General features: G+C 57.3%; 1 protein-coding gene across 1 annotated transcript in view; it reads right to left on the bottom strand.

Moving 5' to 3' along the window:
• PTPRS (protein tyrosine phosphatase receptor type S) overlaps positions 1–24773 on the bottom strand; it is a 157507-nt gene extending 132734 nt beyond the window's left edge. The window contains exon 1 of the mRNA XM_086767701.1: positions 24717–24773. The gene's annotated coding sequence lies outside the window, so the exon portion shown is untranslated. The remainder of the gene's footprint in view (positions 1–24716) is intronic.
• Between the last annotated feature and the right edge of the window lie 45 nt (positions 24774–24818).

Below are 24818 nucleotides of genomic sequence, written 5' to 3' on the forward strand. Positions count from 1 at the left end.
CGCGGCCTGGCAGCCATCGCCTGCGCCCCCGGCCCCGGGTCGGCCCCGGCTGGTCCCGGAGCCCAGCCCCTGGAGCTCAGCCTTTGGGGTCCCCCCTTGCCCGGCCTTGGGGGTCCCCTCGCTCCAGCCTGGCCCTGGGATCGCCCCAGCTTGGGGGTCTCCCTGAGCCTGGCCTTGGAGCCCTGCCTGGCTCCGTGGGGTCCGTTCCCCCGTACCGGTCTCTTTGGGTCCCCTCACACACAGCCCCATCCCCAGCAGCTCTCATGGTACTCCCCAAAATACAAAGTAAAACCCCTCTCGCCCTCCCATGCCAGGGGAGCGTCGCTGCACCCCGCAGCACCCCCGGCCACCCCGCCACTGACTCACCACCCCAGGGCTGCCTCGTCCGAAGGGGAAACTGAGGCACGGCAGCCGCCAAACGCGCCCCATCCCCTCAGCCAGCGGCACCCGAGCTCCCCCCTCAGCAGATCCCGTCCGAGGGGGCTCCCCCTGAGCCCCCCAGACCCCAGCCAGAGCACAAAACCCTGGACACAGGGCAGCTTTGAGCGGTGCCATGCAAGCCTGGCACAGAGAGCCAAACAGGAAGGGGTGCAGTCGGGATAACCCCCCGCCTTGAGATTTTTGGCGATACAAAGCCCAACGCCACTCATCAGGTCCTTGCTACCTTGCTCTACCATCCCATAAACTCTCGCTTCCAAAAACAGAAAAGAAAACCCAACAACAAAAGCCACAACCTCCTGCATTTATTTTTCATGGCGCTCACAGACATGCAAAGCTCTCGCAGCCATCTGTAAGGAGAGAAGGTAATTCCTGGCCTGAGGACTTTATAGTTTAAATAAGACATAACGCAGCGAGAGGACAGCGAAGAGAAAGGCGAGAGGCGGTGTGCAACAAAAGGGCTCCTTCAGAGAGAGACTAAGCTAGCGCGATTGCTGCGTATACATCTCTGCACTGGCTCTATAGGATCTCAGAGCAGCTCTTATCTCCAGGCAGGAACAAAACACTCTGTACTTGGTCTTCTCCAAGTCACACCAAGAAACTGGAACAGCACAAAACCCCCAAACAAAAAAATCACAACAACAAAATTCCTTCCCTACCCTCCCTTCTCGATTTTGTCTATTTTTTTTTTTTTTTCCACACAGAGAGACATTTTGCTTTTTTTTTTTTTGAAAGCTCGGGGTTGAAAATCCTCGGTCATTTGGGAATTCTCCGAGCCAGCGACCGTAGCGGGGCTGAGCGCAGAGAGGCTCTTGGCAGGCCCCAGTGCAGAGAGGGCTGCGCTGGAGCATGTGCCTGGGAGAAGGGGGGGATGCGGGGGGCAAAGGAGGCCACATACATTTTTAGAAGAAAAAAAAAAAAAAAGAGAAGAAAGGAAAAAAAAAAAAAGCGTCACCGAGGCCTGCCTGGCGTGCACGCCAGCTCTGGGGGCTGGGAGCGGGGGAGCGCAGGGAGGAGAAAGGCTGGGTGGATGGAAGTGAGGATCCAGATTGAAAACAGATGGGATTTTTCTTGCCAACCTGACATCCGAGACCGCGGGAGGCGGGGTAAAACTTCCCCTTCGGAGAGGCTGGCAGCCAAGAGATATGGGAGGGGGGGACACCCACCCCCAAAAATCCCAGTTTGGTTTAAAATCCCATCTCGCTCCCTCTTGCTGAGGCTCCCTGGATGGCAAAGAGGAACCTCCTGGAGCTGGGTTGTTTTTAATACTTTGAGAGGTTTGATTTTACCATTAAGCGTCTGATTCATCTGTTCCTGCCTGCTGGACCTAAGCCCAGCCTGGCAGTTAATACTGGCCCTAGGAGACATTTTAAGGGCATTTTGCACCCACACGGACCCCTCTGCATCCGCACAGGAGGTAAACCCGCGTACGTGCCCAGAAATAACCCCCTGCACACCTTCGCCCTCTCGCACCGCACGCTGCGGCCGGCGCCAACCTGCAGCCAAACACGGCCACAACCTCTGCCCAGGGACCAGGCAAACCTAGGCTGGAGCGTGGCTGCGAAGATCCACATTCCCACGGACAGGAGGCACCAAAAACCACGGCAGGGCCCCACGTCTCTTGGTACGGCTGCGGGCGCCTGAGCTGGGAGCTGCAGCAGCCCAGGTTTTAAGATGCTGCAAAGAAATGATGCCACAGCCCCGGAGTGACTTCACGGCAACCGACCCAGGAGTCCGTTTGGGGCTGGTTTGGGGCAGGGCTGAAGCAGCTCCCACTCTGGGTCGCGCCTCCGGCTTTGCCCCTCCATCCACGCATCCCATGCTTCGGTGCCAGAGGTGCCGGCTGCTGCAAATCCCAGCCAGCCTGCCCCAGAGGTGCCAGAGGGGACCCTGGCGACACGGGGGCCACACGAGCCCCTGTGTTGAGCACCACATTTTGGGATAATGATCATCGCAGGACAGCAAAAGGCTACCCAACGTGCCTCAAGCGACTGGCAAAGCCACCCGTCCAACGGAGCACGGGCATCCTCCGCGGCCTGGACGCGGGGTCCGTGCCCCCCCTGGAATTTCACAGCTACTTTACCAACCAGAAACAAAAAGTTAATGGTGCAGGCTTGACCACATATTTTCCAGGGGCTCTGGGAGACCAGCTCTCCGCAAGCCGGCTAACACACACTCTTTTCATTCGGAGCTTTAAATACCCAATTGTGTCTGTTTTCAGCACGCTCATTTTTAGCATTTTAATGATATGGTCCCCAGCTCCCGTCTTCTTTGGATTGGCCACAGCATGGGGTTCTTTTTTTTTTTTCCCCTCTCCTTCTTTTTAACATCTTGCAGAGCGAGAGGGGAAGGAGGTTAGCAAGAGGTCACACATTTCTCCTAACCCAAGTGTTTTTCCAGCAGGCAGGGGGTCCTGCTGGGGATAAAGACAAACCAGCCCCTTCTGCTGGCTCTTGGCTGCGAGCACGGCACCTTCCGCCGCGGGTCCTCAGTGCAGACGTGGGACGGGCGCGCTGCCCTCGCCGCAGCATTTTGGGAAGGTGCGCAACCCAGGTGGTGGGCAACAGCACCCATCCCCGCACCCTGGCACAGCCAAAACCCGGCTCATCGCGACCAGCCCTGGAAGAAAGGGTTTGGGGTTTCCCCTTCCCTTCATCCCCTGTAGCCGGAGCTTGGACACCCACCTCTTCCACTGGAGAGCTCCCAAAGAGCCTTCAGACACCTGAGAGTACAGCTCAAAGACTCCACTGGGAACTCCAGGGAGCCCCGAGACACAAAGGCACCACAGGAACCCCAAAACCCCACAGCTGAGCCCCCAGAGCCTCCCTGGACCTGGCACCGCACCCTGCCACCTCCCCGGCACCCACGTGGCAGCTGCTGATGTCAAATAGCTGGCTGCAAAAACAACCCCAGCTTCACCTCCACCTCTAAAGCCCCTCGCTACGCTCCCCGCAGTGCCCGTGTAGGGGTGCTGGCTTGGTCCTGGGTGCACGTCTGGCTCTGCTTCAGGTCCAGGGTTAGCTTCAGCATCTCCACTCGGCCCTGCTCCCACATCAGCTGGAGCACCCTGCACGCCCTGGTCACACAAAGCACCGATGCCACCACGGAGGCAGGAGGAAACTTGCAGCAGCGCCAGAGAAGAACCCAAGGTGCAGGTCCTGCGCCGTGTTACCCCCATCCCTTAGCAAACATCTGCATCTCCCCCCTTCCCCATGTCCACATTAACCATCCTGCACAGGGTGCTTCAACATCAGCCGCTCAGCAGATAGTTTGTTTTTTTTTTTTCCGCCAAGTAATATCAAAATGATATTTATTAAATTTGCTCTCTAAGTCTCTCAATCTGCTCCATAATACAGTGAATCTGCGAGGTGGTTTCACTGATCCCGCCTCAACGAGACCAGATTAACACAGATGATCCCGGCTTTGCGGCTCCCTCGTCCCGGGGAGGGTCAGAGGTTGTGCAGCAAGGCAAAACCCGCTGGCAGCGCCGCCGCAGCCGAGCCAGAGGAAATCACGTGGCCTCTGAAAATGATTTCCGAGGTTAATTCCAGGTGGGAAGGAGGGAGCACGCAGCGTGGGCACGTAGCAACCTTTTAAGTTTTTGGAAAACGCGTTTGGCTGTTTGTTTCAGCTTCTCTTGCTCCTTAAGCCCATCGCTGGCACCTGCCCCACCCCACTCCCCAGCAAGAAGCCCATTAAATCTAAAGTTAGCTCCAGAAAGGTTCATCACGGCCATTATCTCTGCATTTAGCTAAATTATGAACATCATTAAGATAAGGAGGCACAGAGCCTATTAGTTTCCTGGAGAGGATGCTTTACAATTTTTTTCCTTCTGCTTCCACATTTAATTACCTTAAGTTTCACAGTATTTAATTCCATTTATTAAACCTTTAATATGTAAAAACAAAACAACAACAACAAAACCACTGCTGGTCGCCTTTAGGAAGGGCGCAGAGCCAGGGCACGGAGCAGGAGCAGCATCTGCCTCCCCCATCCCGTTCCCGCTCGGGTTGTGGAGAGGACACTCGCAGCCAAGCTGGAGCTGCGCTCATGCAGGATGTATGCATTAATTAAAAAATTAAGGATGTGGCCTGGGGTCCGTGCAAAGGGAAAGGGAGCAGCGCCGGCCCAGGGTCCTCCTGCGGGCTCCCTGGAGCCAGGCCGGTCCCCGAGCCGGCTGCCGGGAGCTTTGCTACAACCTGGGGGACGACACAAAAAGCAGCAGGGTTACAGGAACTCTACTTTTTTCCCCTTAAATTGCAGAAGCACAGTTTGTCTGCAATGCCATCACACCCGGAAAGCGCCAGTGGAGACTCCACTCCCACAGGTACGCACGCAGGGATCCTTGCTTGGTTCCTGGTGGTATTTTTTGGACAGATTCTATTTTAGGAAATTGATAGCAGGCCTATGGAAACAGCAAAACCCCCGCACACTCCAGGCAAGGTCAATCTGAAGCATTAGTGTCTCTCTGGCTGCATTTTGCTTTCCCAGAGATGCTATTTAGCAATCTCCGTTGCTATTACAGCAGCATCTAAACCTCCCTTACCCTGCAATGCCGAACAAGCTGGAACCCTCATGCTGGGCTGTCTCTTTGCCTTCTAAACAGGACAGAGACCAAAGAGTAAAATCAAAACTGGATATGCAGCCGGGGAAGAGCTCGGCACAGGGTCATCCACCCACCACGCGTGGAGGGGAAGCCGCTGAGCCCAGCTGGTCCCCAGGCCCAGCTCAGGGAGGCCAGGGCACGAGGGCTGCAGACCCACGGTCCCGTGAGCGCACGGACGATCACATTTCCATACACAGCATCTCCAAACACCTCCTTGCAGAAGATTTCAACATTTTTTTACAATTCATGGATCACTAAAACCTTTCCAGAGAAGCTGTGGACACCCATGGAGCCCCTTATGAGCTGTTCATCGACGCTTTTCTCCAGTAACCGCACGGCAGGGTTTGCAAACAGGGCTGCCTTGGAGGCCTGTCTCACCAAAACGGGGCCCCCAGCTCCAAGCAGCGCAGTTTCTTCCCACCGACATCTTTTACAGGATTAAACCATAAACTTGGCCTGCATTTTGCATTTGGTTTTTAAATCAGGAATCACTCTGGAAAAGTAGCACCAGGAAGAAAAAAACAACTTGCTAAAGTGTTCCCCAGCAGCACATCCACATACTTTAATATAAAAAAGCTGCTGCTAATTTAAAAAACAAATGTTTAAGCAATCAAGCATGTTTATTTAATTTGTCCTTTCTGTGCCAGAGAAGGCCCGAGTCGCTTGCCGTGGCTGCCACACAGCGTTACTGTGGAGAGGTCCCCGTGTTGGGGTGGGAGCAGCTTGGAGCCCCAACGCAACCCATCCCCGGAGGGGACGTCGGCTCCTCCCGGCTCCTAGGAGAGGGTCTCGTGGGACAGCCCGGTCTCAGACCCACTACCCCGAGATGAAAACGGACATCTGGAGCCTAAAGATAGAACTCGGGATTCGACCTGTTGCTTGCATCCAGCATGAACCAGATCTTCTCTCCGTTCCTCCAAGAGCAGTGATTTTTTTTGTTCATTTGCCATCACTGCAGACTAATACGTTTGGGTTTTTTTACATCAAAAACACCGAGTATTGCTCTGCTTACAAAAATGGTGCTCATGCAGGATGCACAGAGACAGGTACATGGGAACCCAGAGCCCCAGAATGAACCCAGTGGGAAAGGGGACGCCGCTGCCTTGCCACGGTGAGACGCCACTGACCACGGGGTCCTTTCCATCCATGGGCTCCCAAGAGCTCAACACCAGCAGCTTAAAAATGCAACTCGCACTCTATTTAGTTTAAATGCTCTGAACACAGATCAACTCTTGGTTTAAATATTAATTGGCACCGCAACGGGACGCAGGAGCCATCCGGCAAGTGGGCTGGGAGGTTCATCCGCTGCCACGGAGCACACCTCCAGCTCAAGGACCACCTTAGGGCCGCGTTCCCCAATTAACGCCAGCCGCAGAGCCTGCGTCTCTTACAGCAACAGTAAACTCAAGAGAGACTTTCCCCTCCTTTTTCCCAAAGCCTCGCCAGCGTTGAGCTAAATCCAGATCTGCTCTTCACACCCACCCACCAGCGAGGGCAACCAGCAAAGGTTCATTAGCAGGAGGAGCCACGTTCCTCTTGCTTTGAACATGAAAGCAGCCCGAAGTGGGGTATTTTGTGGGAGAGGAGAACATTCATCACAAAACCACCCCAAAACATGGAGTGGCAAACACCACCTCCAGCCTACCTGATGCCAAAAGGGCTCCTGTGGACAAGGTTAAGGATGGGGCACCACCCAAACTGGGGAGGGAGAAAGGTTTTTCTTCTCAAGTCGTCTCTCGAGGGACCTCTGCCCACTCGAGCTGTGGGAAATGAGCGTTCACCTGCTCAGCTTTCCCTCTGGCCTTCGCATCAACATATTTGGGGCTGGCTCTTACACTCACGGCCATGTAACCTGCTGCTTACACAGTTAGTATTCCACTGAGGAAATGCAGGACAGACACAGCTCTGAACCAGTAAATAAACCAGCCCCATTTCCCCGCCGGACAAACCCTCCATCTCTCTTGATGTGAGATCCTGCACCGTTGCCACCTTTGGCACAAAACATTCCTGAAATAAGTCCGCCAGGAGGAAAGTTTCAGGGAGACCCAACGGCAGCAGCTGGATGGCAGCCCCCAAAAATCCAGCACAAGGTCCCTGCTGCAAGGCTGCAGGACGAGGATTTTGGGTGCCACTGAACACAGGGGCTGGGGAGGGGCAGATACGACACTGGGTGCCCAGGAGGGTTTGCTCTGCAGCAACAGGACCCAGAGGCGAGGATGCTCCTTCAGCCTTCCCACACCGTTAACTCTGCAACCCAGAGACGCTGGATGCTCCCACAATGCGGTGTTTTATTCTCAATGTCAGAAACCAAATGGTTTTTGGTTAACCTCTGGAGGGCAAACACAGAGTAGCCAATAGCCCTGAGGAGCCGGGCAACGTTGGCTGCTTCTCTGAGTGAGTTATCAAGCCCAAGGAAAGCCTGGTCTTCTCAAGTTCAGCGTTATGTGAAAACCTCGTGGATTCATGGTTGAGTCCTGGGTGCCTGATGAAGGATGCGCCCATTTTACAGATGAGTAAGTTCCAGAATGAACTAGAAAAGCAACGCTCCGTTGGTCTGCAGCAAAGCAGGGAATGGAGCCTGCTCCCAGCCATCCTTCCTCCAACAGCCACCACCACATACGGCAGTTTCCACCAGGCACACACCAGGAACAGTTCCTGCAAAATCCTGAAAAGCCTCTGATGGCCCAGACTCACCAAGAAATGAGCAATAACTGCAGGACGGTGACTCGGGATAATCCAGTTTTCTCATGGATCCTAAAACACCTAAAAGGACCCAAGTCTCAGAGCACAAGCGAGTCCCCAGAGAGGTTGGACAGCCCCGTGCTGCTGTTCCCAACCCTGGAAAAGCTCCGACTCAGATCACAGATCAACATCTCCCTTCCCATCACAGCACCGTCAGGAACAGCGGTGCCTCAGAGAGGGAGAGGGAGCGCAGGAGCATGAGCGAACCTGTCGTAAGCAGGAACTCAATTTTGCCCATCATTATCGTTGGCTTTAACAAATAGCTTCTGGGGATGGCAGGTACTTTATTAATTTTTCCCCTGTGCAGCATGCAGGATGATTGAAGAAATCACTGGCCTGTTGATTTGTTTGCCTCCCTGGCCCAAAATAACTAGCTATTTATTTCTGAACAGCAGGATGCATCAAATCCTCAAATCAAGGCGATGGAGCTGGGAGGACGTGCCACACGCATCCATGGCACCAGCACTGGGGCAGAAGGCTCGGCCCCTTTCGCCACATTGAGAAAAAGCCAGGTCCGAGTCTCCCACTGGCACTTCGGACACGGGAAAAATGAATATAGGGATTTTCCACCCCACTGGGTGTCTTCTGGCAGCCATGTTCCTGGTGGACTCGCTGCCCGCCATGCCCAAGCTTTGGTCTGCTTGAAGTCCAGGGAGGGCTTGGGCAGCTCAGCCTCAAACACAGCCCCTGGCCTTGGACTTTGCCGTGTGTCCCTGATGTGGAGGACGGTGGGGATCTTCTGGGCTATGTTAGGACAGAAAAAAACCGCAACCTGTTCCATCAGGAACCAAATAATCTTGGAAGGTGCTTCTCTAACAGTTCTCTTGCAAAAGCATAGCCACAGGGCATCAGCAGGCAGCGGCTCACGGTGCTGCAGCACCTCACCAAGTCCTCCAGCACCCTTCCAACACCGAAACAAGATGTTTGCCATGTTCCTGAGCCCTCCTGGAGCCCTCTGAGGTCGGCAGCGAGCTGGGATGTCCACGTCCCCTCCCGAGGAAACACCATTGAGGCTGTCAGCTGGGATCCTGGGGTGACATCCTGGCACGGCTGTGCGGGCGGGAGGGAGCATCCAGTGCGATGATATCCGCCAGACGGGACGTGTCCCGCACCGCTCTGCTTCGTGAAGACATCCCTCAGGGGAAGGACTTTCTCCAGTAACACAAGTCCAGCAGAAATTACACAAGGCAGCTTCAATATCCCCATCCTGCAGGCCCCTACAGATGATCTTTTTTTGTGTGTTGGTTTTTTTTTTAAGCACCATCTCCATTCTTTGTGGTTACTGAGAGCGTTTTCCATATGAGCAGCAGTGGAGAGTCTCTCAGAGCCTGCAGCCATCCCACGCTGGAGCCTGCTGAGCAGCCAAGCGAGACCTGCGCCACCCCAACGCAGGCTGCACGCTGCCACGAGGACCACGCGGGCAGTAACGGATCTACCGAGGGCATATGACAAAACCACTGCCAGGGCACGGCAAGGCTGGAGGAGACAACGTGGACGGAGGGAGCTGCAGCAGCAACGTGCCACGGCCAAGGGGACGCAGGGACAGAGAGCGAGAGCATCCGGCTCCAGCGCTGCCGGCATCGCGTGGCGCAGGGTCCCCAAAGCCCCACGGCAGTGGCGGCTGCCGCCCGCAACATTTTAGCAGGGAGCTGGCTCTCCCCACACGCCCTCACCCACCCACTTCATGGAGAGCCTTTTTTGTTTAGGTTTTTTTTTTATTTTATTTTTTTCTTAATTTAGAAAAAAAGGAAAGGGAGGGGAAGCAACTTTGCAGTTCTCCAGGGACAAAGGACTCCTAGTGCCCATCCCCAGAGCAGGGTCAAACCACATTAAGTCTGACCAGAGCTCTCCAGCAGAGCCCGAAAGCAGAGGAAATTACCTTCCCCTGCACACACGCTTCCTCCCGCTCCCCGGGGACAGCAAAGGTACCCGGTGGCGCGTCTTCTACCTGCCACACACACCCCCATAAATACGGCGGTACGCAGCGTGTCATTCAAAAGCAGGTCCTGCGCAACCGGCCGCCGCACGCCGAGTCACGCCGGGCTGCGGCACGGGCTGGTGCCTGCCTCCCCCTCGGCAAACGAAGCCCGTGCTCTGTGCAAACACGACAGGCTCGCGCCCAGCAGTGCACACGCCAGGCCCGGCAGCCACACGCGGCCACAAAGGCGGCGCTGCCCTGTCCGAACACGCCCAGGCGTGGGCTGCGGTGCGTGCGGCAGAGGCTGCGGCACGCGGCCACGAGCTTCTGCGTCTATCTTGTTTTGCCACTGTAGTTTGCCGGGGTAAATCAGTGTACGGTAGCATCACCTAACTGATGGAGGGAGGTAAAAAACACGCTCTCCTGGCTTGGAAGAGAGGAACAGCAATCGTCACCTTGACCAGACTGGGTTGCAGCACCGGTGGCTCAGCTGTCCTGTGTCCGATGGAAAGACCCGTCCCTCCCAAACAGACCTCCACAAACACACTGCTGAAAACGCAGCGAATATTACACACTGCTGCCCAACACCACTCCCTCCTCGCGTCCCAACCGCACTCTCCCTCTCCTTCCCACCCCATCCCATCGGCCACCCACCGCACAACGGCACTGCCAGCTGACAGATGAAGCTTCAGGTTAACAAATCCAATTTGTCGGACACAAGAAGCCAAAGCGTTTCATTTCTGCTGGCTTTTTCCTTATGAAATTGCTCAGACATTCAAGATGTGAAATGTCACCATGTCACTCGGCGGCAGCTGAGGGCATGGAGCTGGAAAGGTCGGGAGAGGCTCTCCGAGAGCTACCCCTGCTCTGCTTGAAGGGGGACGGGGCAGACGGGGCGTTGTCACCGCTGGGGACAAGGGAGCCACCAGCCCACGCCTCCCCCAGCTGCGAGCCCAGTGCTCCCAGTCTCGCAAGCTCTCAGCAGAGCGCAGAGGGATGCTAACACCCATCGCCACATCACGAGCACCCACTCATGATGGCAAACAAACCCCTTTTGCTCTCCCCAGCCCCCCAAGCCCCTTCCACCACACTCCCCTCAACCTGGGGACCCTCATATATCCCGGAGCTTCCCCAGCTCGCTCTGACCACCCCAGGGGACAGAGGGTTTGTTCCGCTCCTGCGCTCACCCGGGGCCAAAAAACCACAGCTGCCACGCGCAGCCAAGCCTTTGCAACCAGAAGAATAAATAATCAACGTGCACGACGGCAGATTCACCCCAACAGCCACGAAAGAGCCACGCCACCACCTGCCCCACAACAGGACAGAGAATCCGCTGCAAATCCCCCCCAGAGAAGGGCAGAAGTTTGCATCCCAAAGGGTCTGGTTGTGGGCCAAAGCTTGCACGGAGCCCGCCAGCAACGCCCCAGGCACCTGCCTCTGCCCGGCAGAGACGGGGACCGGTTCGCAGGTGCCTTGTAGCCCCTGGACACTGCTTCATTTTACTGCAAACAGTAAAAGCGACAACGAGCAAAGCCAAAGGGTTTTTCCTAGGGACACACGGGGCATCTGCCACTTGGGTGGGACACGGCAGCAGCGTCAGAGGCCGGCTGTAGCCCACCAGGAGCAGGGAAAGCTCTGGTGAACCACGCAACGGCGCTTCGCCACAACCTCTGCCTGCCTGGAGCTGGGTCTCTGAGCAGGGATGCCGGGAAGGGTTTCTGCTGCGTTACCCTGCAAGCGGCGCTCGGTGCACCCTGCCTCCAAAGCGGAGGGACCCAAACGCTGCATCAGCACAGCGGTCACAGAGGCCACGGGCAGAGACAGGGCCGCGTTCCCCGCCGGGTCACGACGCAGGGCAGCTCCTGGGCACCCCTCCAGCCAGGAGGGAACCTGAGAGCTCCCGTCACAGCTGAATTTACTGCTGGGAACATACAGTTACAGAGCGGCTGATGCCGAAGGCGAGGCAGAACGGAACACCGTGAGGCGCGAGGCCCAGCTATGCAAGTCCTGAAACCATCTGAAAACGAAAACGGTTGATGTCCGCCCATCCCCAGGGCCGGAGCCACCGAGCCCACCGCCGGCAGCTTCGCTGCAGACACCGCTCCAGTTGCGTGTTTAATTGCAGGAGGCTGAGGAACAGATGAGCTGCTGCAGGTTTCTGCGTGTCAGCCCCAGTCTTATCTCAGGGCTGGAGCCTCCGCATGTGTCGCAAGGCTGATGCTGGTCCAAAAGTCATCTCTGCTCGCACGCACCCGTGGAGGGGTCAGCAGCATCTCCCATCCCTCCCACCAGCCTGCACGCAGGAGGTTATGGGGATGTCACGCTGTTGGTCAAAGTCTCAGGCTCTCTGCGATGCCCAAAGCACAGCGACGCGATGTAGCAAGGTGGGAGCCCAGGCTGGCATTTCACAGTCCTATCCCAAAAACATCAAACCCCATCGCAGAGCATGGCAGGTACCAGGTGGGAGAGCAAAGGCTGCTTTTCACACCAGCCCACCACACCCTCCAGATGGTTCCTGGTCCCAGCAGCAGGAAGGGTCCAAGAATATGCGTAGTAGGGATGCCGCTCCAGTTTGCCTCTGGTGCACGTGGAAAAATATAAATCAATAGAAGCACTGCAAGGAGGGCCAGATCCAGGCAGTGGTGAGCAGCCAGAGCCCAGGAGTGGAGAACAGGGAGATGCATCGTCGGTGAACCTTGGCTGAGCAGCAGCCACCTGCCCTGAGCCTGGTGCTACATCCACAGGAGATGCACTGCGAGCATCTGCGGGGGCGAGATGCAGCCTTGGACTCTCCTGCAGCAGCGGGGAGCTCCCACTCCCACAGCACAGGGCTCTGCCAGAGCTCCAACGCATGCTCCTGGGAGGGGGCGGCCGCGGCACGGAGCCCCGCCGGGAAGAGCGGCGCAGCCAGAGAGGGGGGCAGCTGGCACAGAGCTGAACAGCGGGGCTGCACGTCCCCTCCAGCGCCCAGCCACTTAAGCTGTCCCACACCCAGCATCCCTTCCACCGCCTCCTTCCCTGCAGCGTCCCCCACGCGCACGTCTGCTGCCGCCCACTCCGTCCACCCCCATGCCAAGTGCTCCCAGCTCACCTTGTCCCACCTTCCCCAAAGCTTTCCCAAGAGCCCCAAACCTTCCCCGGAATGGGGCTGCTTGGCAGCGCCGTGGGGCCTCCCAGCTCTTGCCCAGTTGTGCCAAAGCACATTTTGAGAGACTCTACGGCAAGCCAGCACGCGCTTACCGCATCAGCCGACTGCAAGCACGAGCGTGCCGAAGGGTACCTCTGTCCCACACCCTCCAACTCCCGCTATCCGTATCCAATCGGAACACAAGCCGACATCCAGGTACAGACAGATAGGGACGGACAGATGGGACTCCATATGATGCCACCACTTTCAGCGCTGCCTTGCCGGAGAGCGCTGAGAAAGCGGTACAGCTTGTGACTTAAAAAAGCCCAAGTCCAGCAATTACCTACACAGGCAAGATTTCAGGATACGGGGTTTCTTCCCCTTCCTAAAAGACTAAGCAGAAAAAAAGTGGGTTTAAAACAAAGCGACTTCCAAAGAAAAATCCAAATTGAAAGTCTTGCTTTAACTTTATTCTGAAGACTAAAGTGTGCTGCACAGTGTTCTGTGGGCCCAACGAGAGCCCAGCGTTGCAAGCTCCTCTGACATTTCCTAGAAAAACCTGCAACCCAGTCACCTGTAAACACTCCTCACAGGAATGTTGAGAGGGCTTGGAGGACAGCAAGGCTCTCCGGGTCAAGCACCGCCTGAGATGCTGCCAGACAGCCCCTGCCTCGAGAGTGCCTGTCCCGCAGGAGTCAGGATGGAGGATGAAAAATTGAGGCACGGAGAAGGGATACGACTCTCTCAAAGACATCGGAAAAAGTCAAGGGTAAGCCAAGAACAAAGCACTGGGCTGGGAGATCCAGTTACGAGACAACGCAGCCTAATTACAGCCTGGCTCTGCACGGTTTTTAAGAGCGAAACACAAGCCTACGTGCCGGGCAGGCTGAGCGGCGGCGCCAGGGCACAGACCTCTTTGGGGACAGCGCTCTGCCCCACTGCAAAGGGGTCTGCAGAAAGGCCCTGGGCAAGAGCTGAAGCGCTTCTCATCCCACCAGCACACGCTCGGCACGGGCTACTCCGGCAGCATGGAGTGCTCAAGGGTGGTGAGCCTTGGAGTAGGCACCCAAATACATGACCTGTTCGCCCCGCCACCTCACCAGTCCTGTCCCCCAGCTCCCCTAGACGCAGAGCAGAGACCCTGACCACGTCACTCATCCAGGATACAGGGGGACAGCCCAGTAACTAAGGCACAGGATGAGGTAGGACACTGGGGACGATGTCCCAGGTGGGTCCTCGCGCACAGCTCTGTGCGCACACCTAGAGCCCGCCAGCTGCAAACACATCTCTGGGCACATCTCTCTTCATCCCCTCCTCACCCAGCTGAAAATCCAGTTCCTTGCCAGGCTGGGCACACACCAGAGGCCCACAGCACCCAACTGGGCACCCACCGGAGCCCCCACAACCCACACGACACACTCTCTAAGGCAGTCTGGATGAGAAGGCATAGCTGCAAGGGCCACTAAATATGTTATTCACCTTTCTCTCTTACTTCTAAGAAACACTTTAGTCCCCTCCTCACCTCCCTACTTTTCCTCTTCTCAAAGCAACCCTGCACCTATTTTTAGGCCAGCACATCTCCGAGCCGCTGGATGGGTGCTGTCACCCCCGACGGCAGGAGAAGCAAAGGGACGCTGGTGCCCTCCACACCGCCGGGGCAGCTGCTCAGCCCAGGGATTTCCAAGCTGCTTTGCAGAGGGATGAATGGATAAAGCATTGATGCTGCCGTCCTGCAGCTCGGGAGCAGATGCCAAGAGCACTGGGAGATCTGCGGCCGCTCTCAGAACCCAGACGGCCTCACCGAGATCCCCTTACGGGGACCAGCAGCAAAGCCTTCGGAGCACGCAGTCCGTGAGCAGCTCCAGGGGCCAGAAACAGCGGGGGTGCTCCCACCCCGCAGCGCCAGACAGGCTTCTGCAGGTCAGGCTGCTAAAATTGAGGCGCTGAAACGTGATAGGGGCTGCCGGAGCTTCCTCCTCATCCCTCCCCGAGGAAGTTGGACAATGTTGGAAGGACACACTGTGACGGTGGCTCATCCTTGGACCTCACTGCCGCCTCCTGCCCTGCGCCCAGCTCCGCTCAGAGCATGACAGCAAGTTAATCCTCAGCCTTTGAGGGTGCCAAGCTGTGCTTTGGGCTCCTGGAAAAAATAAATCTTCTTATTAGCACAGTGCAACAAGTGTTTCCAGGAAGAGCTAGCAGGGAACTTGCTCGGTTGCCTTCCTCAGGGTCTCACAGGAGGGCCAGGGCTCACGCTGCGGAGCGGAGCGGCAGTCAGACGTTATGGACGGGCGGTGTCCAGTGACTCCCAATTCAGAGGGACTTTCCTCCTCCTGACAAGTTTTACACCAGGACAGAAACAGGCTGCGAGTTTCAGAGTCTGAATGCCGGAAAGGAATAGAGGTGACAGGAAATCCCAAACCAGAGCAAAATTCAGCTTATTCTGGGTCAAATGCGGAGGCGCAGGGAGAGGAAAGCCTTTTCCAGAAGAGCAGCCCAGGAGGTGAAGTCTGTACAAGGCTTTTGGGGATGCACAACGCTTCAGTTCTGATGCTGAAGGTCAAAACCCCAGAGGTGATCAGAAGCTGGTTCCCCAAAACCTCCGGAGTCTTTCCCAAAAGGGGCTCAGAGGTCGCCGAGCCAACGACTCTTCCCACTGAAGCGGAGCAGTCTCAGCGGCACATGGGACCAGCAGCCACCATCTCTCACTGCTGGATGATAAAATCCATCCTGGGAGCAGGGGATGTCACCTTCGCTTTGGAGCGGGTAACCGAGGCCGGCAGCCAAGCCAGGGCACGCCGATCCACCCGGCCGTGCCGGATGGGGATGGCGGGTGCCGAGTTCCCGCAGTCAGAGCTCTCCGTGAAGCAGCCGCCCTTCCCCGGCAGTAAAACCAATTAAGAGATGAGCAGCACTTTGATGGATGCTTCCCAGCTGCTGGCAACGTGGGGACGTAGAGGCCATTGTGCCGGGCGGGGAGTTGGGGCCATCGCGGTTGTGCTGCGTGCTGGGGGACGAGGGAGGACACCAGCCGCACCATTCAGCCCCCGAGCTCCGCTCAGCCCCCGAGCTCCCCAAACCAGCCTGCCCTTCCCGGCATCACGCCGAGCCTGCTGATGGTCAAACTGCTCCCAGGATGTGCGCTGGGTCCTGCCCGCTCCCGTCCTTGCTCTGGACACCGCAGGGAGAAGGGCAGATTGGCTCATCTGAACCGTACACGGCACGGCACGTGCCTTGCCACACGTGGGGCCATTGCCACCCCAGGAGAGCCGATGCGCAGCTGCATCCCCTCCTGCCACAATCCAGGCGGGACAGCGGCAGGGATTTACTCCTCGCAGGTGGAAGAGGCAGCCCGGCTGCCCAGCGTTGTGCGGGTTAAGCTGCATTGGGGTGCTGCCCAAAACCCCCAGCCACAGGCAGGGAGCAGGCAAGACACGGGAAGGGTCCCTTCAGAAATCCCTGGGCAAAAAAACACAGGTACTAACAAGGGACACCAGCCAACATCTGAACCACCACCATCTTAGAGCCCTGAACAGGAACAGCCACCTACAAATACCACCAGTATAGCCTGGGAAGAACAGATTCGCTTCTTGCTTTATTTATCAGCCAGGCAAGCGATTCTCCAGGCACAGACAGGGGTGGGAGAGCAGGAACACATTCCCGAGACATCCTCTCCCAGCTCCAAAAACGTATTTATTAAACCCAGGCAGCTGCTAGCAGGGCAGGGAGATCACTCTCCGATTAGAGATGTTTATCGGTAAGCCATAATGAAGGTGGGACACTGACATTGTGATGAATATTATATTTCACAAAAATTTAAATGAAATGATCCATCATGCCTAGCAGAAGATCAGCAACACCTTCTGCCAAGCACCCGCACCGAGCTGAACGGCTCCTCGACCGAGGCTTCGCTTTGAAGACCTGCAGTCACCTTGGCTCACCGCTCCGGAGGAAAAGCAGCGGCAACAGATAAAAGAAAAGCACTTCACATTTCCAAGCGCACACAGCGAAGCGGCAAAGCTAACCGGCTCACTTGTGAGAGAGCCGCAGCCCTTCCCCGCACAGCAGCGAGCCGTCCCCCTTGCACGGGCTCCGCCGAGCATTGGGACAACCCCATGTTTCGTTTACTTGAGCGAGCTCGGGTCCCGGCGTTCAGCACACCCAGAAATAGAGCGCCCTCGGAAACAGGACATCGTTCGTGCAGGATGCAGAGGGGAAGGGTTACGGAGCGGCTTTTCCCTTCAGTGAAATATTGCCGCCGGCTCAATGGAAGCAGGAGGTTCTTCTCTCCTGGGAGGAAGCTATCAGAAACCACTCTCCCTCCGAGCACGGCCAAGTCCACGTTTTGCTACCTGTTGCATTTTGCAAGCAGGCAAAACACTGGAAGATCACAAGAAGACATTAAAAAGAGCGAGTGCAGCAGCGCGCAGGGACGCCAGAAACGCTACAAGCTGCTGCAATCCAGACGCGAATGCATTACACATTCATCTGAATTTTAAATACAGAGCATTATGACTGGCATCCTCACAACTGCCACAGCAGCCTCGGCACTACAGCTTTTATGGTAATTCACAGGGAGTTACCCACAAGGCACTGCAGAGATTTTCTTGGCAGCCATCCTAAACTAATTTTTATAGGTTAGTGTACGGTTATACATAAACGCTTAAGAAAAATAAAATGGCGACTCCGAGGGAAGAAGGAGACCGGGAGGTTCCCACTCAGCTCACAGCACATGATGGTCCAGCGCAAAACGCCACGGGGTTGAGGTGCGAGCCACCATCGGCCACGCCAAGCCGGGGACCAGGGGGCAGAAACACCAGTTGGTTCATTAACTGGTTTGCACTGGGCAAACCCCATGCGGTGGCCACCACAACGCCCAGCCCTCCGCGTCGCTCCCACATCCGTGCCTCTGGGTTTCCAGAGCGTCCCTCTGCCCTTTGCAGGGTGTCCAGCTCAACCAGGTCACACCTGGGAGCAATCCCAGGGGACAATTTGTCAGTGGAAACCATGGCATCCTGAGAAACACCTTTCACGTGCTTTGGCACCAAATCCTCCACATCACCGTCCCCTCCCGCGGGGAGGAAAGGACGGTTTGGCCCTCACCTGCCCTCTCCACCTCAGAGCTCCCGGCAGAACGTGGCTCTGCCCATCACCTTTGCTTTCCCCACATCCTGAGCCACAGCGGTCGCGGGCGAGACGGGAACTTCACGCGGTGACTGGAAACTGCTGCTCAGCTTCCGACTCCCCTGCGCAGTCAACAGAGGGAAAGAGTCGAGGCCGCTTCCAGCGAGCGACAGCGATGCATGGTAAACAAAGGAAAGCAGCAGCGGGAGGGAAACCTTGATCGGTGCAGCCAGAAGCAGCACCCATCTACGTTTCACGGGAACCAGAGCAAACACTTGATTATATCAGAGAGGAAGATTTCTTTAAAAAAAAATAAAATAAATCCTCAATTCCTGCAGATTTCGCATGCATGCACACCAGGGATCTGCAGCATGGCAAGTGTGTAGTCTGTCCAGCTCTTGTCTTCACAAAAGCAAAACGGAGGGAAGCACAATTTAACGAAGGAACCCCTCAGACGGAAAGCATCTGTGGAATTACCAGCAGCACCGATTTGGATACAGGGACACCACAAAGAAGAAAACAATTTGGCAACAGCTCAGAGGGAGAGATGTGGAGATGCGACTCAAGCACCGCAAAGAGACAACGCGCTGGATTTCAGACAAGGCTGCTATTTTCCCCGAGACGGGATTATTGCATTTTGAGAAGCCGCGCAGACACCAGCACACCGAGCCCTCCCTCTCCTCCCTGCTATTCGCAATCCCGGCTCGGCGGTTGCAAGCGAGACCGAAAGCGCTTTGCCTCCAGCCCCGTGCCTTCTGCACCCAGAGCACGTGGTGACCCCGTGTAACCGCGCACCGCGTGTCGACTGCCCGCAAACAGAACTGAAAGGGGGAAAAATATCCTGAAAGCAGCACTGTGTAAAGTTAGGGCATTTCCGAAGTTAGGACCTGGTGTATCTCGACTCACCCCTCGATCGGGCAGGTAAATCCACCGCCTTCCAGCAACACAGCAAACACTGAAGAGAGCGAATCATTTCTGAAGTCTGAACAGCTCTGCCTACCTGTTGTGCTCTTAAATTGGCTACCTAGAGGAAACTCGACGCTCCAAAGCGGGACACCAGGTGCATTCCCTCCTTCGTGTCCCTGTGGGCCACGTCCGAGATGCCCCTGGACCGAAGCAGAGGGGCGGCAGTGGGAGAGGCAGGACCCCCTCATGCACTGTGCTCCCCATGACCGAATCTCCTACCTGCAGCCACGCCGCCCACCCTCCCACCGCCCGAATCGCCACCTGACCTCCAGGTTTCCTCCTCCGTTAGGACGTCCCTGCTAAGGTGAGGGCATCCCAGTTGCTTGCGAGGCCTGCAGCCCCTGGGTCTGATGTGAGCCAGCACCGCAGAGCACAACAACCAAGAAAACCAGGCTGTAAACAAGTGATTCAGCCGCTGCTTCGCAAAAACAGCCCCAACACCGCGGCGGGAGCGGAGACCTCCAGGAGCTGGGCAGAAACGGCCACGGGCTTCCCCACCCTAAACCATCCCACAGCCCTGATTTAATCTGATTCATGCAAATGTTAAACCAATTTAGGTGTGCACATTATACGAGTCGTCTGGCCCAGTTTAATTTGATAGGGTTTTAAACTTGTTTAGACAAACTAAGATCTGCTTTCTAACCGAAAGCAGCTCTTAATTGTGCAAACGTTGCCAGAGAACTAGAGCGCAGACGTTATCACGGATCCTGTTTGTACGACAACACTCAAACTGTAACGGCCTGAGCTGTAACGACGCATGGAGGAGGGCAGTGCTGGGAATCGCGTCTCTCTGCAGGCTGGCGACGTCCACGCAGCGGGGCTCCAGACCCTGCTCTGCTGCACCGGGAGCTGCGCGAGGGCCATCTCCAAAGCTTTCCAAACCCAAGGTGCACAAGCCCAGCTGAGTCCCAAAGAGCCCAGGGCTGCAGCAGGCTGGCCGGACTGGGATATGGCGAAGCCTCACTCTTCCAGGGCAGGGGACAGAAGTCCCTGATGGGGCCAGCAAGCCCCAGGGGTAGGGAGAAAGCCCAGCGTTGGGCCCCGGAGCGTCCCCAGCCCCACGAGCTGGGCTATCGTCACCCTCATCACCTCCTCTTTGTCTCCAGAGACACAGCAGAGCAGCCCTAAACGCCTCTGAAGATCTGCACCTCCTTGAAAAGCCTCAGCTGTGCGTACGGCCCATGCTGCTCTCCTCGCACCCACACACGCTCCCTCCTCGTGCCCGGACGTCCCCGCGGGACACACGCACATACCCATCCCCTTCCTCTGCCACGGCAGCACCTCCGCCTCCTCCCTTGGCGGCTGCACCCAGCGCGTGCTGCTCACGCACGGGTGTGGGAGCCACGCGTGAGCCCTCAGGAGCTGGTGGGAGGATGAGAGCCAAGAGGCTTCACAAATTTAAACCAAAAAAAAAAAAAAAAAAAAAAAAAAAGGTTTAAAAACCACACTCATGCCTCTCAAACAGCTCCTTATCAAGTGAAGTCAAGAGGGCAACACGGGCTGAAAATTACTTTTTTGGATGATGCCAGGGCCGCACTGGGATGTGGCCATCTGCAAAGGGCTCTGCGCACAGGACACGTGGCTCTGCAAGGGTTTGTTCAGGCAAGCAGCAAATAATCTGACAGCACAGGCAGCTATTGCAGTGGGAATGCCAGGCTCGATAAATTACTAAACCAAGACAACGATACTTAAGCTAGGGAAAAAAAAAAAAAAAGTCCAAGAGAATTATGTTGGAACTGACCCAGATGTCTAGAGGGTTTACAAGTTGAAGGATGGGGGGAGGAAAAAAAATAAGAGACAATTTCCAGTTTGCTAGGCTGATGCGAAAGGGAAAAAAAAAAAAAAAAATCAGCCAAGTTACAAAGTAAACAATCAGAAAGAGGACAAGAGCAAAAAAAAAAAAGCTTAAAAAACAGACTCCGCAGACTGTTACAGCTTACTGTGTAATAAACTTGGCAGAAAGGAAGCTGGCCTGAGCTTTACTACTTCGGGGCTCACAAGTTTAAAATCGGCAACAATTTTTTAAAAATAATACTGTTAGAGCCAGAAGCTTCACATCTCGCTCCGCCTGGCTATATTCTTCATTTTGCAAATATCAAAAAGTTCTGCGGATCCTGCCCGGAGTCACCAGCCCGGAGCAAAGCCCAGGACTGCCCCTGACCCCCGCGCCAGCACAGGAAGCAAAGAGCTTCACGCACGGAGGGAGCCGGGCCAGGGGAAGGGATTATTTGAAGCAGAGTCAGGCACATTTTCCACGCTGTTGCAGCAAGGATATTTAACTGAAGTCATTTGCAGATTTTCCTTTTTTGAGGAAAGGGTTATGAATAATATGCACGTTCTTATCAACTCACATAAGAAGAATTTAAAGCTCAAAGTTCAGCAACTATGGATTAAACTACTTAGCAGCACCTTTTCAAAGCGGCTGAACAACCCCTCTCCTTACCACACGCTCGCACTGCCCACACTGACCCGGGTTAGATCTGGCTTCGCTTTGTCTCCGTATCCTACACTCGCGATTTTGTTATCTCTGCAATGCAAAAGAAAACCTGTTTTAGTTGGGAATAGAGGGTTCGAGATAAAATCCACACGCGGTGGCAGGCCACAGGCAACATCTCTCATCCATCACGGCGACTCACCACCCACGCAACCTCGTGCGCCACGTGGAACAGCGGATAAACAGTTCAATACGCGCTTACTACCTCGAGTTATTTTGCAACACGGCGAGCAGCTGGATGGGTCCTTCGCCCCGCTCCACATCGGGCTGAAGCTTACCAAACCACGGGGTGTGCAGCCACGCCGGGCACTGTGGAGGGCATCCATCCCGACCTACCGCTGGGCTGTACGCAGAGACCTCAAGGCAGCGTCAGGTGGGACGGTCTCCCACCTCAAAGACAGCTTTGCGGTCTCTAAGCACAGCCCAAGCCCATAGGAGTTGTTCCTATGCCACGAAGAACCACAAACACCACCCCCTCTCCAGCCTCAGCTTCCCCAGCACGAGGCCACGTCATCTCCCCGGCCATCTCACCTGGCTGGACCTCGGGCGTCTCCTCACCCTCATTCCCACCTTCCTCCCACCAAGCAGGAGCAGAGTTAAGGGTCTAACAAGAACCCACCCTCCTGGAGAAAGCGCAAAGGCACATTTTTCCTCTTCTCCTGGGGACACGTGTTGCCCCAGTCATTCTTCCGAATCCAGATAAAAGGCAGAGCAAACCCGCTCCCCTCGGGGCGAGACGGAGGAGGCACCCCAGGAAGACGCTGCATTTACAAAACTCACGTTTATAAAACCTGGTGAGCACCAGGGGGGGCCACGAAGGACCTGACCCCATCCTGCCAGTGAGGCGGATGCCAAAAGACAGCTACAAGGGGCCTCCAGGACCTCCTGCCCCCCATCACCTCCACTGCCCCACGCCAGGCGTACTAGCGGCTCCGCAGTGGGGGACCCCTCTCCCCCCGCGCTGCTCGGTGGCACCGCTTCAGCTGGAAGCGCCTCTCGCATTACTCAAAGCATTTATGACTTTTTCCTCATTTGAAATATGGGCCCTTACCACGCACAGGAAGGAGGAGGAGAGCGCCAGCAAACTCGTTAATTTACAAGTCAATCTGGCAGGGAACAATTAGCAGCTTTCCCACCGGTCGGCAGGAGGAGGGAAACCTTCCCCCCAGGAAGGGCAGGAGGGTCCCCGCATCGGCACGCACCCCGCCCTGCTGAACCCAACTGGCTTCGCGCTCGGCACCCAGATGTGACTTCTTTTTTTTCCCCCCTGATCGGGAGCTCCCCGAACCTGAGGGGACAAGCAGCCTCGTCACCCACAGCGGGACCCCCTTCAGGTCCCGTCACCGACTCCCCCAGCCTGGCACACAAATGCAACCCACAAAACATGCTCTATAGGGAAAAAAGAAATAATAAACCCAAAATATATGGCTGCTCGGGACGCAGGTCCCTGCCCGAGCGGAGCTGCGAGGCAGCACTGACAGCCTGGGAGCTGCGGGCAGAAGCGCGAGCGCCCATGGGGAACATCTCCAGCAAATTTAGCAAGGAGGAGACACGGACCCCTCGCCCCGCGGAGTCGCCCAGCCTGGAGGAAAGGCTGGAAACCTGCCCCCCTTAATCAAAATCACTTTTTCCTCCCAATTGCAATGAGCACTTCTGCAAAAATAAAGCCTCCCATGGACTTGGAGAGGCCAAACGCCCAAAGAGCAGAGACGTCCCCCGCGCCGGGAGGCTGCAGCACCCACCGGGAGCCACCACCCACCCCCGCAGAGCGCAGCACCCCTCCCACGGGTGTCATCTCTTCACCAGCATTATTTCTTTTTTCCCCCCCCCCTTTTATCCCACATCTACACCATTTGCTTCCCCAGGAGGGACCAGAACGGGATCCTCCCGGTGAAACACAACCACCGTTCATCATTATTCTTATTTTGAGGGTTTTTTCACCCTCCATGTGCCAAGTTTTGGCTCGGGAACGGTGGGGCTGCGGGGGCAGCGCTCGCTCGCCGCAGGATGGCCCCCGGGGCTCAGGATGTCAGCGGGAATCCCCAACAGAGGATGGAAAACGGCACCGGGGGTGGCCCTGGGTCAGACGCACCTTGCAGATGAGGGAGATTTGGCGCAGTCACCCCAGCACAGGGGAGAGGACCCCTCTCCTCATCCCACAACATGGGGTCTTGTGTCGTTTTGGGGTGACTCGGGTTTCTTCCTCGCCGCTGTCGCTGTCACCACCGCACGGTGAAATCCCATTCCCGACGGCTGCGGAGCCAGCGGGGAGGACAAGGCACCGGGGTGCCGGTGGGGTTTGGGGTGGGGCGAGGGCAGCACCCCAGGGGACACGGTTACGTCCCCGAGCTGCGGCATCGCTCCGACCCACCCGTGTCCCGGCGATACCGCTCCCGGAGTGACCCCGGCTTCCCCACCGGGGCACCCCCGCGCGTGGGGAGCCGGAGGAGCCAGTGAGCCCGCGGAGAGGGGACACTGGTGGGCCCACGGCGCTGCTCCGCGGGAGTGCAGCCCTTCACGCGGGGGGGACACACCAAAGCACCCCAAATTCCACGGCGGGGGTCAGTGCCGAGCACCCGGCGGGAAGAGGGGACCGGGCACGGGGAGCGGTGCCAGCGAGGGGAGCGCGGCGGGGAGACGGGGAACGGGGCTGCCTCGTCCGAACGGAGCGGGGGGAAGCGGCACCGGGCGTGGGGCGGGGCACGGAGCGGGTACCGGTGCGGGGCCGGGGGCGGAGCGGGTCTCACCGCGGGGATGCGCCCCAGAACCCCCCCCCCCCCGCCTCCTGTGCACCCCGGTACCGGTGCCCCCACCGCCGCTGCAAGTGCCGCCGGTCCAGCGCGCCCCCTCCCTGCACCCCCCGCTATAGCGCAGCCCCCCCCAACACGCCCCCGGCTCGCCAGTGCCACCCACCTGCACCTCCCCGCTACACCGCGACCCCCCCGCAGCGCCAGCCGGCCGCACCCCCCGGTAACGACCCCCCCCCAGCCTGCCCACACCCCTCCCCAGCGCCCCCGCCCCACTCTCGCGCCGCCCTCGACCCCCGACGCGAGCCACCCGCCCCCCCCCGCCCAGCCGCACACCCCGCTACACCGCGACCCCTCCCCACCGCAGCCTCCCCCCCCCCCCGCTACAACGCCGCTTCCCGCCCACCCGCCTCACACAACGCGGCCCCTCCAAGCCCACCCGCGCCCCCTCGCTCCACCGCCTCCCCGCTACCACGCGCGCCCGGCGCCCCCCGCCCGCCACAGCGGCCCCGCTCCGGCGCCCCCCGCCCCGCCACAGCGCGCTCCCGCCGTACCTGGCGGCGCGGCCGCCCGCTCCCATGCCGGCCGGCGGAGGGGCGCGGAAGGGCCGCGGCCGCCCTCCTCCTCCCCCGCCTCCTGCCGCTCCCTCCGCCTCC

The sequence above is a fragment of the Chlamydotis macqueenii genome, chromosome 26 (assembly GCF_036417535.1).
Source record: "Chlamydotis macqueenii isolate bChlMac1 chromosome 26, bChlMac1.mat, whole genome shotgun sequence".
NCBI classification, from domain to species: Eukaryota; Metazoa; Chordata; class Aves; order Otidiformes; family Otididae; genus Chlamydotis; species Chlamydotis macqueenii.